Below are 24706 nucleotides of genomic sequence, written 5' to 3' on the forward strand. Positions count from 1 at the left end.
TGAAGAAAGGCTGAAAGTGCGGAAACGGGCGGTACCACGTGCAGACAGACTCCTGGAGAAAACATCTGTGTTCTGTGAATTGCACATCGAGCAAAGGTTCATCGTGCGAGACTAAATCCACGTTGTGAATGAGGAGACTGCAAGGATTCCCTGCGATTGGCCATGCCTGTCTGAGGACGCTGTTCCCACTTTGTTTACTAACACTCCAGCGTATCTTTCAAAAAGGCTGCCCGTGAAGAGGAAGTCAAGAACATCGAGAGGTGAGGTGCTTGGGAAACGAAGAAAAGGGAGCGACGGCTAGCCATGCAAGGTTGTTTCATTCATGGCTGACAGCACCCGGGACCGTGGCAACTGACGAGGACGCAGCAGCCAATGGCACAGCAATTCATTACGCCTGCAGCCAGGAAAAACTGGACAAGTTAACAGGTGAAAATCTTAGAAGTGAATTCTGGCCGAGGAACGTTGTCGCGGACACGCCCAAGTCACTTGCATTCAGTGTTTTTTTCTCAGGCAGGTGACAGTGTGTACTTTAAAAAGCTAGTGTTGTGCTCGGTGGAAAGTTCAAACTATCACTGTGCCATGTTCGTCCAAGGCGCGGCGTCGAAGCAAGTCGACTTGCTTGACCCCAATGTGTGGAAAACCTGCTTCAGTTGGTTGATGAAATGAGTGTACGTCCTGGATTTGAGTAGAGCATGGCGTCGAGTGAACTGCATCAAAGCCGCAGCCGAGTAAATTACAGACTGCACAGAAACAAGTTGCACAGCAAAGGTTGTCAAGGAGTCTCCCAAGGCGAGAAGCCATGCATTAAGTGCAAATACCTGCGGAAGCTTTTAGTAAATCAAGCTTGCTATAAGAAGAGGAAGGCGGGGGCGGCTCCTGTTTCCAACGCATCAAAGAAACTTGTGACGTGCAAACTACAGCCGCGTTGCAAAGAGGTGAAGGTTGCTAAGCTGAAATCAATGATGACAGCAATTAAAGAACAAAATGCCGCTATTTCAGAGGGGAAGTTGGAGAAGAGCCTCTCTGGACTGCCTGAAAAACAGCAGCAGCAAGTTCAAGCATGCTTTCAAGCGTCAAAAAGAAAAGGCACGCACGGAATGACGTATAGCCAAGAGAGGGTATCGGAGTGCATCCTAATGAAAATAGAGCCCCAAGCTATACGAGTACATTCATAAGCAGAAAGTGATGGTACTCCCTAGCAAGAGTTGCCTGCACAAGTATATGAAGAGCTATAAGTTTTTTTGGCTTCAATGTGAATATGTTTGCCGCAATCACCGAAAAAACAAAGGGCAAGGATGAGTTTGATAGGCATGGAGGCATTCTGATCGATGAAATGAAGCTTTCAGAAAAGCCTGAAAGTGACAAACAGTGGCTTTATTGAGGGCTTCGTTGATCTTGGTGCCTACACTTCTCCAAACCAAAGCAAGGAGACCTCTGACCATGGTCTAGTGGTATTATTTCAGCCATTTTCTGGTAACTTTCAGTAGATCATTGGCACCTTTGGTTCACAAAGCAATGTGAAAGCAGATGTTTCAATGATTGTGACTGACATCACATTAAGCAGCTGAAAAGTCACATCTATTCGTGGATTTCGTTACAACAGATGCTGCATCATGGAACTGGAGCATGTGTCGTGCTTCTGGCATCGAAGGGACCGCCAAGAACACAGTCTGCAAGGTCAAGCTCCCTGCAGATGACAAAAGAAGTTTCCACTTTTTGTAGGACTTTCCTCATCTGGTTAAATGCATACGTAATTCTGTTGTGTTGTGTTTCATACACCTGAAAGATACGTTAGAATGGATGTGGCAAGAGGAGCCTGGAAATGTGACAACAGGTATGTTGCAAGGCTAAAAGCAATGCCACATATAACTAGGGCAGTCACTGAGGCGAATGGATTTGAGCAAACGAAGGTCAACTTTTCATTATTTAGTGACGAGGTACTAAGAGGGCTCTATGGGTACCAAGATTACATTTAACGGGTGTGCGGTGCTGGCTCGAGTGCAGCAACAGGATCATTTGTAAGGCAGATGTCTAAGCTTATAGCAGCTATGACGTGGTGCTATGCGCATTGGTTCAAAAAGTCACACCAAAGTGAAGGATTTCTTAGCCTACATAGACACCTGGGAAGCACAAATAGGGAAAGTAGGCTTTCTTACGCAAGGCACAGCTGAAGGGCTTCGCGTTACGCTGACAAGCACAGTGTCCCTTCTTGAATACCTCACAGAAGAGCTTGATTACAAGTACCTAATGACCTCTCGTTGAGTCAGGATCACTTAGAAAATTTATTCTGTATCCTTAAGCAAATGTCAGGCAACAATGATCACCCTACTCCATCACATTTCTTGATATCAGTGAATTGTTTGTCATTTTGTAGCTTAGCGAAGGCCCCGCCAAATGAAAATGTGTCGCCTCATTGATGAAGAGCCTGCTCTCAGCAACCAGTGAAAGGCCAGGAAACATTCAAGGAAAGCTTGATCAGCTGATGGATATTGGGCGCCTGAACGAAGTTCATGGGGTGCTTGCATCATGCAACTTGCAGTAAGGAGTGACTTGCGGATTTCCTACTATGTCGCAGGATATGTTGCTCGGAAGATGCTCAGCAAAACAGAGTGCCATGACTGCTCTAGAGCACTGCTCCTTCCAGCTGGCTCTGAAGTTCCAAAGGAAGCTTGCCTCGCAGCACAAGAGGTTGATAATGGAGGGTTGCTGTACCCATCTCAGGAGCTTCAGAAATTGATTGTGAAGCAAGAGGATTCATTCACACATTGCTTCAGTGTCAACAGGCTAAACGCCAACAGTGTGATGGATTTGATTTCTTCTTTGGCAAGGCACAGGCTAAATGCAGTTGGCTGCGACAAACACAGCACGGAAGTAACAAACCATGCTGTGAAGTTTCATGCACTAACAAGGCTACATTTTCTGGTACAAACACAGAACAAGGCTAGAGAGGGAAAGGGGAAAAAAATGTGGCACGTTAAGCTGAGGCATGTTACCTGGGGGCGTGTTGCCCCTTGCATGGTGCGTTAATTTTTTGTGTTCTGTCTTAGGCTGCATCGCTTGTTTGCCCTTACTGGCTGGCATTGCCGACACACTTGTCCATCCCTGCAATAAAATTTTGTGTTGTACTGAAAGGGCCCTGTAGCTTTTTCTGGCTTGAGAACGAAACACTGGCTCACAGCCGAGAGAAATCCAGTGCTTTTTTTTCGGAAACAACTTGTTGCGTTCTTTAACGGGCAAAAATAGGTAAAGAAAGTTATTGGCGAGAGCCTGCTACCCGTCGGCGCTAGTTGCGCGTCTAGTACGCTTGCGTGTAATGCTAGGCTTATCTTCCTGTTTAGAATGACTGGCCACGTCAGCCGATTAGCATTTTATGTTCCTGTGGAGCAGCGGAAGCGAGCCGCCGAGCGCAATCTAAGTGTCAAGAGCAGCACCGCCGTTGCAAGCATGACCTCTTGCTACACTCCGCGCTGGCCGATGCTCTTACCACCCCTTCTAGCCACCGTACATGAGCCAGCCCACCAGCGCCCTGGGTATAGTGCCTAGAATATACTGGCTAGTGTGCTCAGCACGCCCCCCACACTATGCAAGAGGGTGGCTCCTTCCATGATGCCTGCCCGCTACTGTCAATAGAGGGCGCTGCTTGTCGGGAGGGTGCCACAGTCGCAGCTCCGCTCACTGCGCAGACTGGTCGCTGCCAGTTTTGGCGCGTGTATGAGATTTCCACGTGTTTCTTGAGTGGTTGTTTTGCGGCCTTCCTACTTCTGTGCATCTTGTGGCTGCTCTGTCATCAAGCGCGAAGTTTCGTAAGTTCGCGAAACAAATGCTACTGGCGCAGCACGATGTCAAAGGCAAAGCGGCAGTGCAAGGAAAAGACGTGTTTGTTGCCACTCTGTCGGAGTGGTTACAAGTCGAACAAAGAGCGTGTTTCAATGTTCACTGCTCCAAACGACCCTGCGAGGCTCGCGGAGTGGGAAAGGAAAATCAAGAGAGGGGACAGAAAGTTGACGCCGTCGGCTGTGGTGTGCGAAAAACACTTCGAAGACACCTGCATCGAGCAGCCGTTCAAGGTAACAGTCAACGGCGTTGTTAATGAGATTCTCCGAGAAAAACCCCGTCTAAAGCCCGATGCTGTTCTGACTGTTTTTGAGAACTACCCTCCACACCTTGTACCCAAGACGGCACCAAAAAGGAAGGAAAGAAACTTGTGTGAGCAGCAACCAGCTCGTAAACGCCATAAGCGGGACACAGGGACTGGACTCAGCAAACCGGGCTCAGAAATCAACGAGGACTCCTGTTCTCTCGAAGCAGGCTTCCAAGACTGCAACGACTGCTCCGGTTCCAGTGAAGCGAGCACTGTGGGTGACTCTGCAACACTGCAGACATCTAACCCCCATGGAGGCCGTCATCCATTTGAGGACATTCTCATTCCAGTTACATGGATGCGGATACCTACAGTGGACGACAGCTTAGCTTATGCTTGCTGCAAAGCACAAGCAAATAATTTTTCAAATTTGTTCGTGGAAAGAATGGTCAGGTTTAGAAAGCCTGCAGCTGACGAAGGCTTGGTCGTGGCCACTGTTTATTTGAGAGGCCAAGAGGAGGGCAAGAAAGCTGTAAGGACACTGAATGAGGCGGAATCTGATTGGAGATGTTAATTTGAAATGCCTATGAGGTGGCTGCCGTATGAAGCCTACCTCAAAAAAGTATGCTTCATACGGGATATGTATTTTGCCGAGAGGTGCCTTCACAACTCCATGCAGAGAGGAACCATGTGTGCACTGCAAATACCAACGCAAGCTTGCACAAAATCAAATGCGGAAAACAAAAAAAAGTGCATGCAATGAAAAAAAATGTCTAAAAACATAATTCGCAATTTGGCCAGAACACGAAGGAGGCTTAATTACCAGGGCACAAGCACAAATTTTGCAGACGAAAGAACACAACGAAGCACTAAGTGAACAGGAATTTGAAGGAAGAATCCAAGCACTCCCTTGCAAGCAGCAGCTGGTTGTGAAGAACTGTTTTCTTGCTGCTAGGAGGAAATCAACTAGAGGCATGAAATACGATGACGAGTGGATTGTCGAGTGCCTGCTGATGAGGATGCAAAGCCCAAGGCTTTACAAGCCCCTAGGACGCGAAGGAATAATGATTCTGCCTGGACGCCGTTGTTTGCAAAAATATCTTCAGCATTTTAAGGGTGGTTTTGGCCTCAATGCAAATATATTCACAGCTTTGCGTGAAAAGACTAAAAACATGGACACGTTCAGCTGCCATGGAGGCCTCGTCATCGACGAGATCAAGTTGTCAGAAAACCTGAATGCAGTCATCGGGTGAGCTGTCTTATACGTTCATGCAGCCAGGATGACATCCAATAAGCTATGTTTTGTCCAATAAGCTATGTTTTGCATAAGTTTAAAAGTGCCCGTTGTGTTTGTTTAGCAATTCAGGCGAGATCGAAAACTTTGTCGACCTCGGTGACCACAAACCTGGCGAAAGCAAGGAAGTTTTCGCCAACCACGGAATGATTGCATTGTTTCAGCCGTTCACTGGTAAGTTGCGTTTCTACAATGTGCTGTAAAAATTGATGCTATCAGGAATAGCTTTGCTTCATGCCAAACTCTTCTTTTTCTAGGCAACTGGACACAAATACTTGGTGTCTTTGCTTCAAGGGGAAATGTCAAAGCACCTACATAGCCAAGATAATTTTGGAGAGTATTGTGCTCTCCAAACAAGCTGGCTTGTACGTTGACTCAGTTACCTGTGATGGTGCGAGTTGGAATCGAAGCATGTGGCGACATTTTGAAATCCAAGGTAAGATTATGACAATGCAATTATAATCCACTGCTGTAAAAAGCATATCGGTAAATAACCTTCAATTGTTTTGCGCCTGTTGAATGTCAAATAGTTTTAACATTACGTTGGAGCTACTTTACGATAGCATGTAGAACATAGTCGTTTGTAGTGCTTAGATCTGAACTAATTGACATTATATATTCCTTCCATAGGATCAGCTGGCCATGCCAAGTGCAGCGCTAAGCATCCAGTGGACACGAACAGGAAACTGTTTTTCGTGTCAGATTTTCTGCATTTAATTAAGAATGTCCGGAATGCATTCGTTTTCAAAGGATACCTCACGCCCGGTGGCCATGTTCATAGCGGGATCATTTAAGCTGCTTCAAATGCGGACCGTGATTATGTGACCCTTAAGACAATGCCAAAATAACACATGCCCACGTAGACCCAATAATTTTGAAAAGAAGAAGGTTGGCCTCGCATTTGAACTATTTGGAGATGAGGTAATTAAGGGGCTTTTCCTGCACCGCCGGCATGTGGAGACTATATACATTCGGGTGCAACCAACAGAAGACTTTGTCAAGCTAATCAATCGTTTGATATGAGTAATAACCTCCAGAGTAACCAACCGTGCACTTAAGCTAGGCAGCCCGGACATGCGTTTCTTGGAAGACTTTTTAGGATATCTGGACAAGTTGGAAGAACATGCTAATACAGCTGGAGGTGGTTTTCTATCTGAAAGTGCAGCTGCTGGGATAAGAGTGACAATAACGAGCACTCTAGGCTTGCTTTCCTACCTAAGCACCAATGTGGGTTTCAAGTGTATATAAATATCCCGCTTAAGCCAAGACAAATTAGAAAACCTGTTTGGGATCATTAGATTATCGTTGGGATGTAACGATCACCCAATTGTCTCACAGTACCTGGTGACTGTCAATTTGATGGCATTTTACAACCTTGCCAAGTCTCCATGAGGAGGCAACTGCTCCCAGGATGTTGTCCAAGCACTGCTGAATCCAAGCGACACCAATAAGACATCTGCTAAGAATGTTTTAGATTCTATGGACAGCTTAATGGACCGAGGAAGGGTCGATGAGGCCGAGGATTTAATTGACACTCTGGTTGCAGAAAATGACCATACAGGATACACAGAAAAAAAAAGCAACAGTGCCCTACCTTACTATGTAGCAGGCTATGTGGTGAGAAAAATTATTGCAAAAACAGCTTGCCCCAGTTGTGCTGCTCACCTTTGCACAAGAAATGCTGAAGCAAGCGCAAATGCGGATGCAATTTCCCTACCCACTTTGAAAACCGCGGACTCATTTATCCAAGTCAAGCCTTATCGGGTGTTGTAAAGCTCATGGAAGATAGCTTTACATCATTTTTGAGCAAGAGCAAGTTGCACATGGAAAGCTTACCTGAGTTTGCCAGCCTTTTACATTCCCTAACGTTTCCAACTCTTGGTTGCCCCGAGCATCAGAAGCAAACACTGTCAGCTGTACTAAAGTTCTATGTTGTATTGAGATTTAGAATCTTTGTCAAGGGTCTTAACAAGGAACGAGACGGACAGCGAGAAAGACAAACTTCTAAAGCTGCGCCACTACAATTGAATACACGCTTTTTCGTAGCTTGTGTTCGCCAAAAAGCATTACCCTCCACTCGCACTGGCCCCTTTGATTAAAAATGCTGTATTCATTCCATTAAACCAAATCTGTGTTTTGTTAAACTTGTGTTTTTTGAGTTTGGATTCCACCAACCATTTGCGCTCGCATGTGTGTTTATTTGGTTAGCGTGTGGTTCACGTACTGAGCTTTCAGAAAAGCTGTGGAAATCTGTACGAACCAGGCTAAAACGTTACATTCTTCCTAAGCTCCTGAAATAGATGTAAAACAAAGTATTAAACGGGAGCCGAGGCTACGCGCAGCACCCTTTCCAACTCTGAGCAGCGCGGCGCGAAACCGTCTCACCCCCGCTGCGCACGCTCATCCTACATCCTCTCGCACCAAAGCACCGCTATGCGGCCGCCGCCAGCAGGCATCACCTCCAGTGCCACCACGCCGCTCGTACTGAGCACTAGCCAGTTTATTCTAGGTACAGTACCCTGAGTTGCCAACAGTGGTAACGTTTTAATAGGTTGCCAACTGAAAGCCTGAACGGTTGCAAAAGTAGTCGTTTTCCCGTGGCCGCGTCTTCTTTTGGCACACCTAAGGCAAAATATTAATCAATTAGCCACTTTTGGAGCAGACTGCTGCAGCAAAGTGTAAATGTATCAGAATGGTGCGAATGGCACAGCTGGAGCACCACTGTTTAAGGTAAAAAAGAAAAAAATAATAGACCCTTACAGTCACTGTAAAACGGGTGAGGAAGAGGACTAAATTTTCATTGCTTTTGTGCCATGGTGTCCCATTAGAAAATGCAAGCTGTTCGCCATCTGGCTAAGTACAAACTGCCCTCCGCATTTTGTGTGAATGAAACTTCGAGCAGCAGTTCACCTAACATATGAGAGTACACATTTTTCATAGAAGGTAATTCTTACAGGCTATCAAAATCATTTTCAATGTGACATGATATGCAACGCAAACGCTATGAGGAGTGCTAGCGTTTTTTCAGGTCGGTGCTCCCGTTCCAACTGTGGCAGCGGCCACATACCTGCGTGAAATTGCGAAGCCTCCTATTTTCACCTGTTGCTAAAAATGGACACCTTCCCGATTGTTTGCACGTTCAGTTAATGTGACAAAGCATATTTTGGCAAGTTTACCTGACCACTTAGCTATTTCCAGCGGCGAGGGGTTTCCCAAGGAATTGAAATTAGGGGACGGTGTTGAAGGTAGAGGAGAAGTGGTAGTCATATCTAAGGCAAAAGCCCTTATAGGCTCATGACTCACCAGCATAACTCCTTGGATATAACAATACTGAAAAAAGGAAACATACTTAAGACAATGCTCTACAGAAAGCCCACCGACTGCCTGCAGTATCTACATTTTAAGAGCAGCCACCCGCACCACTGCAAGACGAGCATACCTAACTCGCAAGCTCATAGATACCGACGGATATGACTCGATGACTGTGACCGCCATGCTGAACAACTAAAGACAAGTCTTTTACTGAAAGAATATCCTGCTTCCACCGTGGAAGACGCTATCCTGAAAGCTTGCGGTCTAGACAGAACTAAAATACTGAGTTCCGAAAACTTCCAGCAAGGTGAAAGGCAAACCAATCTCATTCTCACACATTCATCAAACATACCACGCGTGAACAATATCCTCTCAAAACATTTTAACATTATCCAGTAAAGCTGTCACCTGTACCGCATTTTTAAGCAGCCGCCAAGAGCGGTATACCGGCGCAGTAGGAACCTCAAGGATATTTTAGTTAAATCCAGAACATCACCTAATGCTAACCCGAACCCCGGGTTTCAACCCTGCCGAAAACCACGCTGCTAGGTTTGCTGTCACATGCTGACAACAAACATTGCAAAAGGTACCTTCTCTGACTTTACATTCAGAATCAAAGAAACTCTAAATTGTCACAGTGCAAATGCGGTCTACATGCTTCACTGCGGTGTGTGCGGCATGCAATACATTGGCCAGACAGAAACTCCGTTCAGGCTGCGATTCAACAACCACAAGGGCCACATTCACACACTGCCAAACCTACCCTTTTCTAAGCACATATGTCTGCCACAACATACATTCAAAAGCATCCGGGTCACTCTCCTCCAGTCGGGTTTTCAAACAGGCCGCCAAAGAGAACAAAGGGGATCGTATTTCATACACAATTTCGGACATTAACCCACGGCATCAATGAGAACTTGAGCAATTTTGCCTTCCTCCAAAACCATTCCAACTGAAAGAGGCGAAAGGAGCTCCTGTTTGTTATTTTCCATTTGTTTTCCTTTTATCCTGCTCACCATGTGCCCCACCCCCTTTTCTCCATGCTGGTTTTCCTTTTTCCTCCTTGTCCTCCTAGCCCCCTTCTCGGAATTGTCCGCGGTGGGACGCGCAGCACAGGCGCCCTCTGACGAACGGCCAGTGGTTGCTGTCTGCAGTGCCTAGTTGCAGGATTGGGTTTCCGCACGGCGTCTGGACGACCGCTTTTCCGCCGCTGAGGCCACATGCTGCCGTAGTAACGGTCACTGGTTTCTCTTGAGCAGGACGAAATGACGCTGTCTAGACAGATTACAGTAAATTACATTCCAAGAGTCCTTAACACCTGCACTGCTGGTGAGCGTGTCATGCTACGTGCGCTGTTGTGTTCTGTTTCAGTCTATTCTGGTGTTTTTTTTTTGTTGGTTTTCCTTTTTTTTCATTATTTTCATCCCTTGTGCTCAAACTTCTCGCTTCCGCAGAAGGAAACCTCTCTTACTTAAGTCCTCTCGGTGAAAATCCAACCCTCTCTGCCTCTGCTACATGTCTGTCACCTCTGTATTTTAACTTCTTTTTTAACTTGTTTCCCAACCCTTCTCCTTTCCCCTTAATGGACGCCAACACTTGTACTCCGTGATATGTGTTTTTCTCCTCAAAAAAAAGAAAGAGAGAGAGTTCCTCCTCTCCCTCTGTACTCAGGTCCGTAAATATGCACATCTCTGTATTCATTCAACTTAAAACCCAGATGAAGAACGGTCCACCGTCTGAAACCGTTGGTAAATAAACCAAGACAATCGTACCAGTTGTGAGCTTTTCACTGTGTACGTATGTATGTATATATATGTATGTATGTGTGTGTGTATATATATGTGTTGTGTTGTGTTGGGTTTTATGGCGCATAGGCAACTAAGGCCATCATGCGCCAAGCTGGAGGTATAGGAGAAATCTCTGGATGATTTTATGGAAGTGTGAAAATCGTCGCTGGTGCAGAGTGCTTAAATAGTTAAAATTACCTCATGATGATGAAGGAAAAAGATGCTAGAAATTGGTACTATTAAAAACGTTTAAAGGGGGTCGGGTCACCTCAGCAGCCATCCTTACCAGGGTAAGGATCTCGAGGCTTCCAACCAATCAAATACAGACCTCACCCTTTTTCTCAGGAATGAGGAATGGCCGAGGTGTGTCAGGCGAAGTACTGGGTCATGATTTAAATATTTTTAAGAAAACCAGCTTCTGTTAAAAATCTAAAAACACAGGACATGTCCACAATTGCGTTATCACTCAAGAGCAGTGCTGGATGAAAAGGGATGCACTGGTTATAAAACGGAGAAAAACACATTTTCCGTAGCCTTTCCAGTTTAGAGCATGAAATTAAAATGTGAGTCACTGTAAGTTCTTCTCCGCATGTACAAACTGGTATGTCTTCTTTCCTTAGCAGAAAGTTGTGTGTGAAGTGTGTGTGACCTATCCGGAGTCGGCAGATAATGACCTCTTTGAAACGTTTCTGGTGCACACATGACTTCCATTCACCTAGGGCTGGTTTTATTAACCGTAGTTTGTTATTTAGTTCGTTGTTCCAGGTGGACTGCCATTTTTTCTTTGCATTAATATGTATTAAGTTCATGCAATCTCTATAGGGCACATTTATGTTTTTAATTTGCTTTTCAGAAGCTTGAGCAGCGCACAAATCTGCTCTTTCATTGCCCTTTATGCCAACATGACTTGGTACCCAGCAGAGTCTTATGTTTTGTCCTTGGGCTATGGCTGTTGTAATGTTGTGTATGAGGTCGCCAAGCAGCGGGGTTATTGCATTTCTAGGATGAAGGGCTGTGAGCACACTTAGTGAGTCTGTGTAAATAATACTGTTGGGTAGGTTCTCGTTTAGTATTTTTTCTATGGCTACACAAATGGCGTAACATTCCGCAGTGAAGATGGAAGCGCACTGTGGAAGTCTTAATATTTTATTCCAATTTCCCTGTACAACTGCACTTCCAACGTATGCATCTGTTTTGGAACCGTCGGTATAAAATGCTGTGAAAGTAGTATACTTTTCCTCGAGTGTGAGGAATTCTTGTATTCTATGTTGTTGCGGAATTTGTTTCTTAGGGAACTGTGTTAGAGTGAAATCACAGATTTCAGGGAAATTGTGCCATGGCGGCAGTGGACCTCGCCTTCGGGCAATGTTTGGCAATACGTCTAATATGCTAAGGTTCCGGCACATGTCTTCAAATCGCAAGAGGAGAGGCCGAGTAGCTTGCGGCTTGCTGTTGAAGAGTGTTCTAGAAAGGCACTTTGTGGCGATAGGGTAACATAGATGTTTATGCAGTGAACGGATTTTTAGAATGTATGAGCATGTGAGTATGGCTCTTCTATCTGTAAGCGATGGTTCATTGGTCTCTACATGGAGACTGTTTATGGGTGATGTCCTATATGCACCAGTGGAGAGACGTAAACCTAAATTATGTACCGGATCTAGCCGTTTGAGGTACGATGGTCTCGCTGATCCATACACTACACATCCGTAATCCAGGGTAGAGCGTACTACAGAGCGGTATATTTGTAACAGACATGTCCTATCGGCTCCCCAGTGTTTTCTCGACAGTACTTTGAGTATGTTCAGGGATCGAGAAGCCTTCTTTTTCAGCGCATTTATGTGAGGCATAAAGGTGAGCTTTCTGTCGAATGTTACACCTAGAAATTTATGTTCTTTTTTCACGGCTAAGTCTATTTCGTTCAGGTGTAGGGTGGGATCTATCTGCATGCCTCGTCTGAGTGAAAAAAGAATGGCCACCGATTTCTGTGGAGAAAAACGGAAGCCATTTTGGTCTGCCCATATTGCCAGTTTATTTATTGTTAGCTGTATCTGTCGTTCACATGTTGATGTATTCGAGGATGTGTAGGCTATCTGGAGATCATCTACATAGACAGAATACATTACGGACCTCGGGATTATTTTCCTGATAGAATTCATTTTTACAATAAAGAGTGTTGTGCTCAGAATACATCCTTGAGGTACTCCGTTTTCTTGGATAAACTTCTTTGAAAGGGTTGAGCCTAGGCGGACGTGAAATGTACGGTTAGACAAAAAGTCTTTAAGGCAGTTCAACATCCTGCCGCGGATGCCCAGTTCAGCCAGGTCCTGAATAATCCCAAATCTCCACGTTGTGTCATACGCCTTCTCTAAATCGAAGAAGACAGCGAGACAATGCTGTCTGTGTACAAAAGCCTCACGAACAGTGTTTTCAAGACGAACCAGGTGGTCGGTGGTGGAGCAAGCCTTTTTAAAACCGCATTGATGGACATCCAGAAGCTCCCGGTCTTCTAACACGAATGATAGTCTGATGTTCAATACACTTTCAAAAGATTTCGCTAGGCAGCTAGTCAGAGCTATGGGCCTATAGCTGCTAGGAAGGGTAGAGGGCTTTCCGGGTTTTAATAGAGGAATAATAACGGCCATCTTCCAGGCTTCAGGAAGTTTCCCCGATACCCAAACTTTGTTAAAAAAATTTAAAAGCGCCTCCACAGCCGGTTCAGAGAGATGAGCCAGCATTTGATAATGTATTTCATCTGGGCCAGGTGCAGTTTGCTTACCAGCGGACAGTACTCTATTAATTTCTTGGATTGTAAGTAGGTTATTATAGGGCTCATTTGAACTGCCACTTGTCGGCAGTCTTTGTTTTTCAGCTGCGTTTTTGTATTTCAGGAATGATTCTCTGTAGTGAGATGAACTGGAAACTTCAGAAAAATATTCACCCAAAATATCTGCCTGCTCTTCTAAATTTGTCTGTATGCCAGGGGTTGATAGAAACGGAACTGTGAATGGGGAGTAGCTGCCATTTATCTTTTTTACCATCTCCCACATTTGTTTTGACGTAATTGAGCTGTTTATTGAGGACACGTAACCTTGCCATGAAGTTTTTTCTGCATTACGGCGAATATATCGAGCTTTTGCTCTTGCCTTTCTAAAGCTTATTAAGTTCTCGTGCGTTGGGTACCTACGAAAAATTCCCCAAGCTTTGTTTTGTTTCTTTTTTGCATCTCTGCATTCCTGTGTAAACCAAATTTTGTGATTCTGCTTTACTACTCCAGATGACCGAGGAATTGCTAGGCGTGCAGCTGTTAAAATGCAGTTCGTGATAGCTTCATTCAGTTGGTCTATGCTGAGGTCATCTGAAAATATTTTATCTAAGCTGGCCCTTTCTCTAAAAAGTTCCCAGTCGGCTAATTGTACCTTCCACCGTCGTGGTTTCGTTGGGGTGACTAGTGGTGGGGATGTTAGGCTTATTGATACAGGGAGGTGATCGCTGCCGTATGGGTTATCAATGACATCCCATTTAAAATCACAAAAGATAGAAGGTGAAGTAAAAGACAAATCTATGCAACTCATTTTTCCCGTGCTCGGAGAGCAGTATGTATCTTTGCCGGTGTTAAGAAGGCAAACATTATTACTTAGAATAAAATCTTCTAAAATACGACCTCTTGCATCAGTGTGTGCACTGCCCCAAAAACCGGAGTGGGCATTAAAATCACCAACTAGCAGATATGGCTCCGGTAGCTGTTCTAAAAGGGATTCTAAATCATGAAGTGTTACTGTTAGGTGTGGTTCGAGATATATGGTGCATATTGTGAGTGTTTTAAAATGAAGAATGGTGACTGCGACGGCTTCGTATTTGGTTTTAAGTTTAATCTCGCGGGTTGCCACACCATTCTGGATGACAATGGCAACACCTCCAGACAGTTTGCTTGCTTGCTCTCGGTCACACCGAAAGATATTGTACTTGTTTAAAATATTTTTTTGTTTTGGACCTAAGTTGGTCTCCTGTAAGCACAAAGCCACCGGGGACATTGTGTTTAAAAGCTCTTTTATGTCAGAGTAGTTATTTATTAGTCCTCGGCAGTTCCACTGTATAAGGAACGCCATATTTCACTAGTGTAGTTAAAACTTAGGGTACCGGTTTTGGGGGTGCCAATACCGGGGTCTTTTTTCTTTTTCGCTCCAGGGAGCTGTGCCTCTGCTGCAGCAAAGGCGAATTCTGAGTTGTGTCCATCGCCTCATTAGAGGCTCTGGACTTCCGCGGTGAACCCGCAGGTGTACGGTTTGTGGGCTTCTCCCGACTGGGGGAAGCCTTTCGGGCGGCCGACTGAGGGGCCGGCGGGCCCTTGCTCAGAGGTGGCAGGGCAGCCTTCGCTGCATCTGCCGGGGGCGGGGGTGGCCCTGCCTCAGGCATTTCCTGGGCAGTGGCCGAAGCCTGGTGTGGTGTGCCGCCCCTGCGCACCACATCGGCGAAATTTGTTTTTGCCGTGAACTGGAAAGCTGATGGGAGTCTTTTCCGAGCTTCTTGGTATGTTATGTTTTCCTTTGTCTTTATTGTTATTATTTCCTTCTCTCTCTTCCAGGTAGGACATGACCTCGAGTACGCGGGGTGATCCCCTTCGCAGTTCGCGCACAGTGGTGAAGCACTGCAGTCCACAGATTCATGATTTTTTGACGAACATTTGGCGCATGTTTGGCGGCCACGACAGCTCTGTGAGCCATGGCCAAATCTTTGACATTTGAAGCAGCGTCTGGGGTTTGGGATGTACGGTCTTACATTTATTTTGAGATATCCTACTTCTATGGTTTCGGGAAGTTGGCTGGAGGCAAAGGTCAGGACTATGTGTTTTGTTGCTATTTCCTTGTCATCTTTTCGGATTTTAATACGATGTACTTCGGTGACGCTCTGGTCTTTCAGACCCTCCAACATTTCTTCTTCAGAAAGGTTCAGGAAATCGTGTTCAGATATTACTCCTTTCACTGTGTTTAGTGATCGATGTGCAGTAATGGATACAGGAATGTCTCCAAAGGACACTATGGATGGGAGTTTGGAAAATTGCACTTTGTCTCGGATTTGGAGGAGTAGGTCGCCACTGGCTAGCTTCGTCACCTTGTAGCCAAGGCCCAGGGCGTCGGTAAGAGATTTAGAAACAATGAATGGGGACATTTTCCTAGCTGGTTGATCTAGATTTTCACTATGTACGACATGGTACCTAGGGAAAACTTCTTTTGTTTTTTGCAGGAACTGCGTAGTGGCATCGGTCCGCCCTCGTTTATGAGGGCGATCATTTGTTGAAGGAAAGGGATCCATAAAAAAAAGTTGTTTTTCGGCTGCGGTGGCAGCCACCCACCACGGAGCCCAACATGGGGACGGGACAGACGGTTGCAAGCAAGGCCTGCCCGCGTCAGCTGTACACCGCAACTATAACCGAATATGACGCAACTCAGGGTAGTTCGTCACACAAGGTTAACCCTCGCCGCCAGGAAAAAGGAGAAACCAAGAAGTGAGTAGGGGATATATATATATCCCTCTTATATATATATATATATATATATATATATATATATATATATATATATATATATATATATATATATATATGTAGTAATATTTCAGTTATTCAGTAATTAGTTAATTAGTGAATTAGGTGCATTTCAGTGTATATGGTAAGACATAATGGTGCGTTATATGAAGAAAAGTTGGAAAGAGAAAAAATTTTATGCCACTTCTGTAATGAAAAATGTGCAATTTTTTATGCTCTCAAAAGATGTGATAATTCATTTTGTCAGCCTCCATCGTCGCAGCTCACACGTTTTCTGCGAGAGCCACATGCAGATGTTCTTCGAAGCCTTCAGTGCTTCAAACGCTGCACAGACAAAGTAAAGCACCGTGAGCGTTCGAATGACTCACAGGTCGAACTCGGCACTAGTTAACTGACTTCTGCTAGAACAGTTGCCTGTAAAAAAATATCACATTGAAGCTGTTTTATCATGCTTCAATTTGACGCTAGAAATGAAAATAATGCCCTATTTTATGAAGAGGTTTTTCATTCAAAATATGGTTTTCGGAAACTCTGGAAGCTTCAGAAATCTAAAATGATAAACATTTATGCCTACTGCCAAACATTCCAGTTTTTGATGGATGCAATGGTATCAGTCATTGGCATTGCCGAATTTGCTCTAAAGTTGCAAGTGTGACATAGGTTCTGAAGAAAAGAAGCTTTCTTATCACACTTAACCCTGAAACAACTGTAGCAGCTCCTCAAACGCATGGGGAAAACAGTGGGAAACAAACTGCTTCAGCTTGACGGCAACATTCCTGCTTTCATTCAGCTGTATGAAAGACACAGCTATATAGCACGTTATGCATAGCAGATTGGTTACCACCAAGGCAATGCCATGGTTTAAAGGCAATGCCATGGTTTGAAGGCAATGCCATGGTTTAAAAGTCCCACAACACTGTGCTGTCAGCCATTTTCCTTGCTGCTGTAAGATAGCGCTCTGCTAATGTGAAAGGGCCACCTCCTGGTCTGAGGCTTTCCCTCCAATTATATGTATTGCATTAGGAAGGGTGTGTCCGCACAAATCACAGCTTTGGCTGTCAGCAACTGGGAAGACTTGGTATGCAGGGAATAAAATTGAACCAAATGAGTGAAAGTTGAAAGCATGACCACTGATATGCTTCTCAAGACTGCCAAGGAAAATTTCAGAGAAAGCATACTGGGAAGCCTCAATGACAGTATTGCCTGTTATACTACAAATTAGTTGCTATAAAACAACATGCCATGCCTTTACAATATTCTGCCAAATAGATACATTAGAGACTTTTCATTGCTAGTAGAAGGCATTTTTATGCTGCTGAAAGAGAGTGTTCCAACACAGTGAGATTTATTGCAGGAAGGCTCCTGAAGCAGTCTGTAGAGGAAGTGCAAATATTTTATGATGAAAGCACCCAGACATTCAATGTCCATCAAGTTCTACACCTAGCAAAATCGGTTGTAATGACAGGACCACTGTGGGCCACGTCAACCTTCTGATTTGAAGGGGGCAATGGAGACATTTTGAAGCTTGTATCTAATGCGAAAGGCGTACCCTGGCAAATATTATAAAGATTCATTGTAAATGGAGTCCTCGATTCTTTGGAATGTCTAGTAACTCTTCTTCCATATATGAAAAAGCAGCAACAGTTAACTTCGTGTAAAATATCTAAAATGCGTAATTCTAATAACTAAGCCAGCCGGACTACTGCAGCTTATTGATCTCCACAAGTCCCCTTCCTTCAAGTCTGCATGGACTTACTTGGCCCATTTCCGGAGTCCTCGCTGGGTAACCGCTACATTGTGGTCGCCACCGACTACCTCAGCCGGTACTGTGAAACTAAAGCTCTCCCTCATGGTACCGCTGACGAAATTGCGAACTTTTTTGTTCAAAATATTGTGCTTTGTCACGGTGCACCCATCATCGTTGTAACTGACAGGGGAATGGCATTCACCTCGGCCCTTACGCAGGAGGTTATGAACCTTAGCGGCACAAGCCACCGCAAAACATCAGCTTACCACCCTCAAACGAATGGACTAACCGAACGGCTCAACATCAACAAGACGATCGCCGACATGATTTCCATGTATGTTGACGCAGACCACCGCAACTGGGACGCCATACTCTCTTACGTCACATTTGCCTCTAACACTGCTCTACAAGAAACGACACACTTCGCTCCATTTCGTTTAGTGCATGGTCGCGAAGCCACAACCATGCTGGACGCCATGTTGCTTCCGACTAATAGTACCTCATCTGTTATGGGTGCTGCCCAATTCGTTCGTCACGCCGAGGCCGCCCGCCAACTCGCCCGACAGCGCATCCGGCACCAGCAAGCCCTCGACGCTTGCCGCTATAACCTCTGCCACTGAGCTGTTACCAGCCCGGCGAACAAGTCTGGGTTTGGAGCCCAATCCGCATGCGTGGGCACTCCGACAAGCTTCTGCGCTGATAGTTTGGCCCCTACGAGGTACTCCACCAAGTCATCAGTGAGGTGAACCATGAAGTTCTCCCCCAGGGAACAGTTCGCTCCTCTGGACGGCCGACCCCTGAAGTCATCCATGTCACACGGATGAAGCCTTACCACGTCCGCTAGCGCTCCAGGCGTGTCTACACCAGCCGCCGGAACATTCGCCGTCCCTTGCCTTCCTGCTTCTCATTGTTGCGGCACCGAGCCGTTGCCCTTCAGAGAGGGGGAGTAATGCCACAGTACCAAGCAATCCAGTGGCGCCACGCCGCGGCCGAACTGTTTTAGATGGGACTTGCCATGCCTTGTGCACTTGAGGGGCTAGGGGTTTCATCTTCTTCCTCGCTCGAGCTCTCTGCTGTCTTGCACTCCCAACACGTCTAATTAAACCTGGTTTGAGTGCTTCGACCGTTTGTCGGTGACAATATACACCCCTGATTGGGACAGAGCATCTGTCATCGCCACAGAGAAAAGCATAATCGTGCCTTCTCTCAGAATCATATCATGCACATCATGCACTTGACAATTCACAATAGCACAGTGCAGCAAGGTGCGTATTCGAAGGAAGCCAATCCAAATGTGGGCACACCACAAGAGGCCACAGAAACAGCTTAGGCATGAAACATAGTCAAACCTTGCTACCATGTTTTCATATCCCCATCTGTATTCTTTTAGAGAAAATTAAAATATTGCACTATGGTAGCCCTCAGCTGCAAAAGCTTGAATGCTGGTAGATTGCCGAAGAATGTCCTCCAGCAGTGCCTTGTTAAGAATTACGCTTTTCAATTTCTGGTGTGCTAGCGAGCCTAAAGACTTGACACTGCTCACCAAGAGAGGAGGATGACAACAGCAGGAATCTGTGGTGTCACTTCTGTGATTTTTTTATAGGAGTTAGTAGTGTAGCATATATTCGTATACCCCAAAAACTATGGCTGAAATAATTCTGATATCAATGCTTCCATCTTTTTTGTCTATTAAGAAAGTGAAGAAAATGTCTCATGAGTTTTAGAACTATATCAGTTGGAAACCAGCAAAGTAGTTCATATCCCTGATATGAATAACCAAGTTGAGAACAAATGTTTTAACAAATCTGTCACTCGAGAACCTTGTTTACAATTTTGTACATATATGCAATTGCCAGGAAAAAAATCTGTGACGCTGTCCTTCGTTCCAATGTAATGCGCGGGCGCTGCTGTCACCGGTCGAGAGCATACAGAGAGCATGTATAAAAAGCAGGAGTTCTACAAAATATACATTAGAAATGCGAAGATACAATGGAATATCACAAATGCGAAGATACAGCTTGAGAAAAGGCAAAAAAGCGTCGCTTAAAATGAAGTTTACTGCATGCATACACAAAACATGGCAAGAAGATATTTAAATATACGTCTATTCTCTAATAAACCTACATACCTAAGTTAAAGTTGCTCTATATAGTATGTCAAGCAACCCAAATAAACATTGTGCAAGCATAGATAGTAACCATTACGCATAGAAGGACAGACTATCCTGCAAGAATAAAACTGTGATCGCAGAAATCGTGATAAGCATTTGGGCCATGCTGCAGTCGTGACAGCAACATATGGATGGAATATTAGGGGAAGAATGCAGAAATCAATACAAAAATGTGTAGTTTAGCTGCCTGCAAATAGCAACAATCAGTCTGCACAGAAAATTAAAGGGTAATGGTCTGGTTCAAAAAAGAAGTAAAAGCAGGTAGCTAAAAAAGGAAAGAAAAGGAAAAGATTGTGATGTATGTTAGCAATTATGTACCATACTTAGCTCTGTGGCAGGGGAATTGGCCATATGATGAGCAACATATTGTTTGTGGACTCGTAGATTATAAATGTTTAAAATTTGTGTATATCTACCAGACTGGTCAGGCCATATACCTTAGTGCCTGCAAGAACTATGAGTGATTTTTGCACTTGGAATTGCATTCGGTTCCTGTTGTAAACCACCTATTCTAAGTGCTTGAAAAGACTTGTTTGCAGCGAGAGTAAAATACTACCGCAGAAAGCAGCAAATCGCCAGCTGCCTTCCAATTAACTGTAGGCTGTGTTGCCCATTATTTGTGAGGATAAGCTTCACTTGTGGCTTTCACGCTGAAATGTGTAAGGAAGGCATGGAGATAAAAGCACGAAAATATAGAAAAATCAATCGTTCCAAAATTTCTTCTTGAGGCAGTGTTGGGGTTTTCATGAGCAGACTCAGCATGCTATGTTGAATTTGTGTTGGGACCAGGATGGCCTAGTGTTGGCGAATTATTGAGGCAGAGTTGAAACAACGAAAAAGTGGCCACCGCCAGACTTGAGCATTCTTAACGCTAGTTCAGAGTGCTTTCATTTTGAATTCATCTTGCAATTATTGGGCTGATTCAACATGCCATATTGAATCTGTGTTGGGCGCATGAAGGTTCCCTGTAGAAAAATCTCTATGTGCCTGTGTTGAGAAAGCTCAACATAGATGCTTTGACATTTGTTGCCTTGCTGAAGTGCTGAAAACCGGTCGGCATACAATGCCATTCTCCTATGAATGAATGAATGAATGAATGAAAAACTTTATTGGTTCCTTTAGGAAATAGTAGCGGTAGAGAACGAAGTCTTCGTCTTGAAGCTTGGGTCCTCCTTGGCCATGGGTGGGCCCTTAGTCCAGGGCTCCACTGAGTCGGGCCACCTCACTTGCGTGTGCTATGAGGGCCCTTTGGACCCCTAGCTCGCAGCTGGTGAGCTGGCTCTCCCATTGCTCCGCACTTGGTGTTTTGTGTTTGTGGAATGCTTGATTTCTTCCGCACTCCCATGTGACATGATGGTGTTGGTTTTGCTCCGCACCACGGACAGTTGGCGCTATAGGCCTGGTGCGCTGCAGCTTTGACCGTACATGTGGCGCCACCTCTCGTTCGCGACGTGCGTTATGTGTAAGTCAAACGTGCAGCCGCCGCAGTCGCCGCAGTTAATACCATGGCGGCAAGCGGCAGCGCAGAGTGTACGCGATCTAAAAGCAGGAGTTCTATTTACTGTTGTGTGTACGGCTGCCACAACAGTTATAAGAACACCGCCGGAAAGTTGCCGAAGATTAAATTTTACAGCTTTCCCTGGAGGCCGTATGAAGAGGAAAGAAGGCAGCGCTGGGTTAGAGCGGTACGCCGTGCAAGGTAAGCATACATGCCTCGTCAGCGTTGTCAACGGCTTATTGTATTTAATTGTTTCCATTAGCCCAGACGGAAGCCCATGGCAACCGAACCGCTGCTCGACCCGCATCTGCAGTGCACATTTTGTGGGGAACGAGAAAAGCACGATTGCCGGACACCATGCATACATTCCTACGCTGTTTCCGGCGAGCTATGGGAGATGCGACGGCGTCTGCAGCGAGACGAAGATTGGGAGATACGAGCGGTAAGCAGCACTGTTCACGGGAAAGATTTTGCTGGTTTGCAAATACTGTCGGCGCGGCTCATATGTGGTCCGGAGCAGATATTCCGATGTTAGTAATATTTCTGATATTGAAGTCCAGTGTAGAGCTATACATCAGAATTTAACCTTGGGCATATCTTTTCAAGAGCTCAGCGCAGAGGCTTGACTACCGAAGCGTCTACTTCAGAGAAAGCTACGAACTGCAGCCGAGGCTGTGGGCTCCCAGTCTGCAGTTTCTGGTGCGGACGGCTTGTCCGCTGAAGCGACGGCACCCGACGAGCCAGAGACCACGGCAGACGCTTCAAGCCCCAAGGCTGCAGCTTCTGGTGTGGGCGGTGCACGAAGTTCGTCCAACAGCGTCGCTACCATGTTATCTGTGGTATGTTGTTTTCTTCATCGTCTTTACTGATAAAACTCTTTTCACTCCCCGTTCATTGTTCCATGCTCTGCTTGCAATTGATGCTGCTAGTTATAAAGCACATGTTAACAATTGAAGTGTTCCTCTGAGAATTATACTTTGTACTATTTAATTATTTTACCAGTGCTGAAAAGACAAATTTGTTGAGTTCTCTAATCTGCAGATGAATTAACCAGGAACACAAAGCTTTTGCAACCAAAGAAAGCTAAAAAGAGGGCCGCTTGCACTCTCTATTCAAAATACAGATGACAAAAACTAATGGAAACTTTTACCATTTTCCAGGCTACGCAGACTGAAGGGAGTCTACATCAAGGACAATGTACCCTCTTTTTGTCTGTGGCCTCTCAAGGCTGCGCTTCGACTCAAGTCTGCCACAACGACACTGTAGACACCAGTGTTCAAGCCCAGGTGGCTACAGAGTCAACGTTCGCTGGTCCAGAAGAGCGCAGCTGTGTTTTCTTGGGGTATGAGTCCATGTGTCACAAAGAGGAAGCATTCCGGGAACTCTGTGGCGTCAGTGCAAATGTATTTGCGCTCCTTTTATCTGTCATTTCTCCTATACCTGTCCGGCAAATCGATGTGCCCGTAGCTCAAAAGCTGGCAATTTTTTTGATGAGGTTGAAACTGGGAACTTCATTTTCCAGCATTGCCGTTCTTTTTGGCCTCCACCGTACAGCTGTAAGCAGAATATTCTACTTTGTTCTGAGCAATATGTTGGCTGCACTGCAGAATTTCATTCCAAACCCTTCACGTGCGACTGTTGATGCATTAATGCCTGCTTGATTCATGCGCCACTACCCACGTTGCCGTTTTATTATAGACTGCACTGAGGTTAGAACAGAAGAACCACAAACACCAGAACAGAGACGTGCTCTATTTTCCCACTACAAGGGTGGCTACACCTTAAAGTTCCTGGTGGGAATTTTGCCAAATGGTTGCATTACATTTGTCTCGGATGCCTATGGGGGTCGAACGTCGGACACCCACATCACGCTGGAGTCAGGATTTCTGGACCGAATAGAGCCAGGGGATGTAGCACTTGCTGATAAGGGATTTCCCGGAATTAAGGCACCAGCTGAAGGGAAAGAAGGAATTGTTGTTCTACCCCCATTTTCGAAAGGGAATGTCCAGTTCACCTGTGAGGAACTGCAGGAAACCTACCATGTTGCGCAGGTACGGATACACGTTGAAAGGGTGATCCAGCGTTTGAAGCTGTTTAATGTCTTGAACACAAGAGTCGCCGTGGACATGATTCCTCATATGAGTTCAATAATGCGCATGTGCTGCATTCTGGTTAATCTTCAAAACGCAGTTATCAACACGAAATGGCCTCAGGTTAACAAAAATGGGGACTGAAAGCCTGACTGCATCACATTTCTTTTGCTGGTTTGGTTTTACTGTGTTTACATCCCACAGAAGAGGAGGAGGAGGAAAAACATTTATTCAGAGCACAAAAACTGGGTGGGTTCAGTACGAGAACCCATTGGTCGTCATCATAATCCGGCCCCTCTCAACCAGCAATTTCTGGTCAAGTGGGATGTGGCTACGAAGGGTTGCCTCCCAGCGCTTATGAGTCGGATCGGGATTTCTGTCCAAGTCTGGGTTTTCTTGACATTCCCAAACCGCGTGAAAGAGTGTGCCAACTGCTCCACAGAAGGGGCAGGACGAATTGTAGGTTTCTGGGTACCATTTACTCATTAGGTAAGGATTGGGCAGAGTATTAGTTTGTAGTCGCCTGATTATGTGCTCTTCATATTTACTTAGGGTTTTGTGAGGAAGAGGATATTCCCTTCTTGTGATCTTATAATACTCCGTAATTTCTGCGTAGCTTAGTAAGGGTGAGGGGTTGTCAACTATGTCAGAGAGAGGCTGCGTGCCAGATGCTCGGAGGAGGAGAGCTCGAGCAGCTGTGTTGGCCGCCTCATTGCCCGTCGTTGAGAGGTGCCCTGGCGTCCAGAAGATCTGGATGTTGGAAGGATTAGACCTTTCCAAAATTTCCCAACACGGAGCGCCAACGCGGCCTCGAGCTATGAGGGATGCCGCAGTGGTTCTTTAGCATACACTTATTTATTTTGCAGGTGCTCTCGAGTACAGTGTGAAAGACCAGTATCGTATGGTATACGGAGTGTTGTGCTGCAGATGTGTGCATATGTATTGAGAGACACAGGTATAAGAGGGCTGTAGGCTAATTTTGAGCTATGTTGATGTCAAAACCACACAGGAGCGAATTTGTTGGAGAGGCTTTGCTGACCTAGCATGACCAGTGCGGTACTTGTCTGCAAGGATAGGTCGAGAATGGGCTCCTGTCTTGCACATCCGAGTTATTTCCTACATTCATTTTTGCCCTTGTTACAGTTTTGGGTTGCACCTTTCTGTGTCTATTCAAAATCTGAGTTT

The 24706-nt window shown here is 45.3% G+C and overlaps 1 protein-coding gene across 4 annotated transcripts in view; it reads right to left on the reverse strand.

The window, feature by feature from the left end:
• Positions 1-24706, reverse strand: part of LOC144107650 (uncharacterized) — a 157875-nt gene that overhangs the window by 71114 nt on the left and 62055 nt on the right. The gene's annotated exons all lie outside the window — the stretch shown is intronic.

This window comes from Amblyomma americanum, chromosome 10 (assembly GCF_052857255.1).
Source record: "Amblyomma americanum isolate KBUSLIRL-KWMA chromosome 10, ASM5285725v1, whole genome shotgun sequence".
Classification (NCBI taxonomy): domain Eukaryota; kingdom Metazoa; phylum Arthropoda; class Arachnida; order Ixodida; family Ixodidae; genus Amblyomma; species Amblyomma americanum.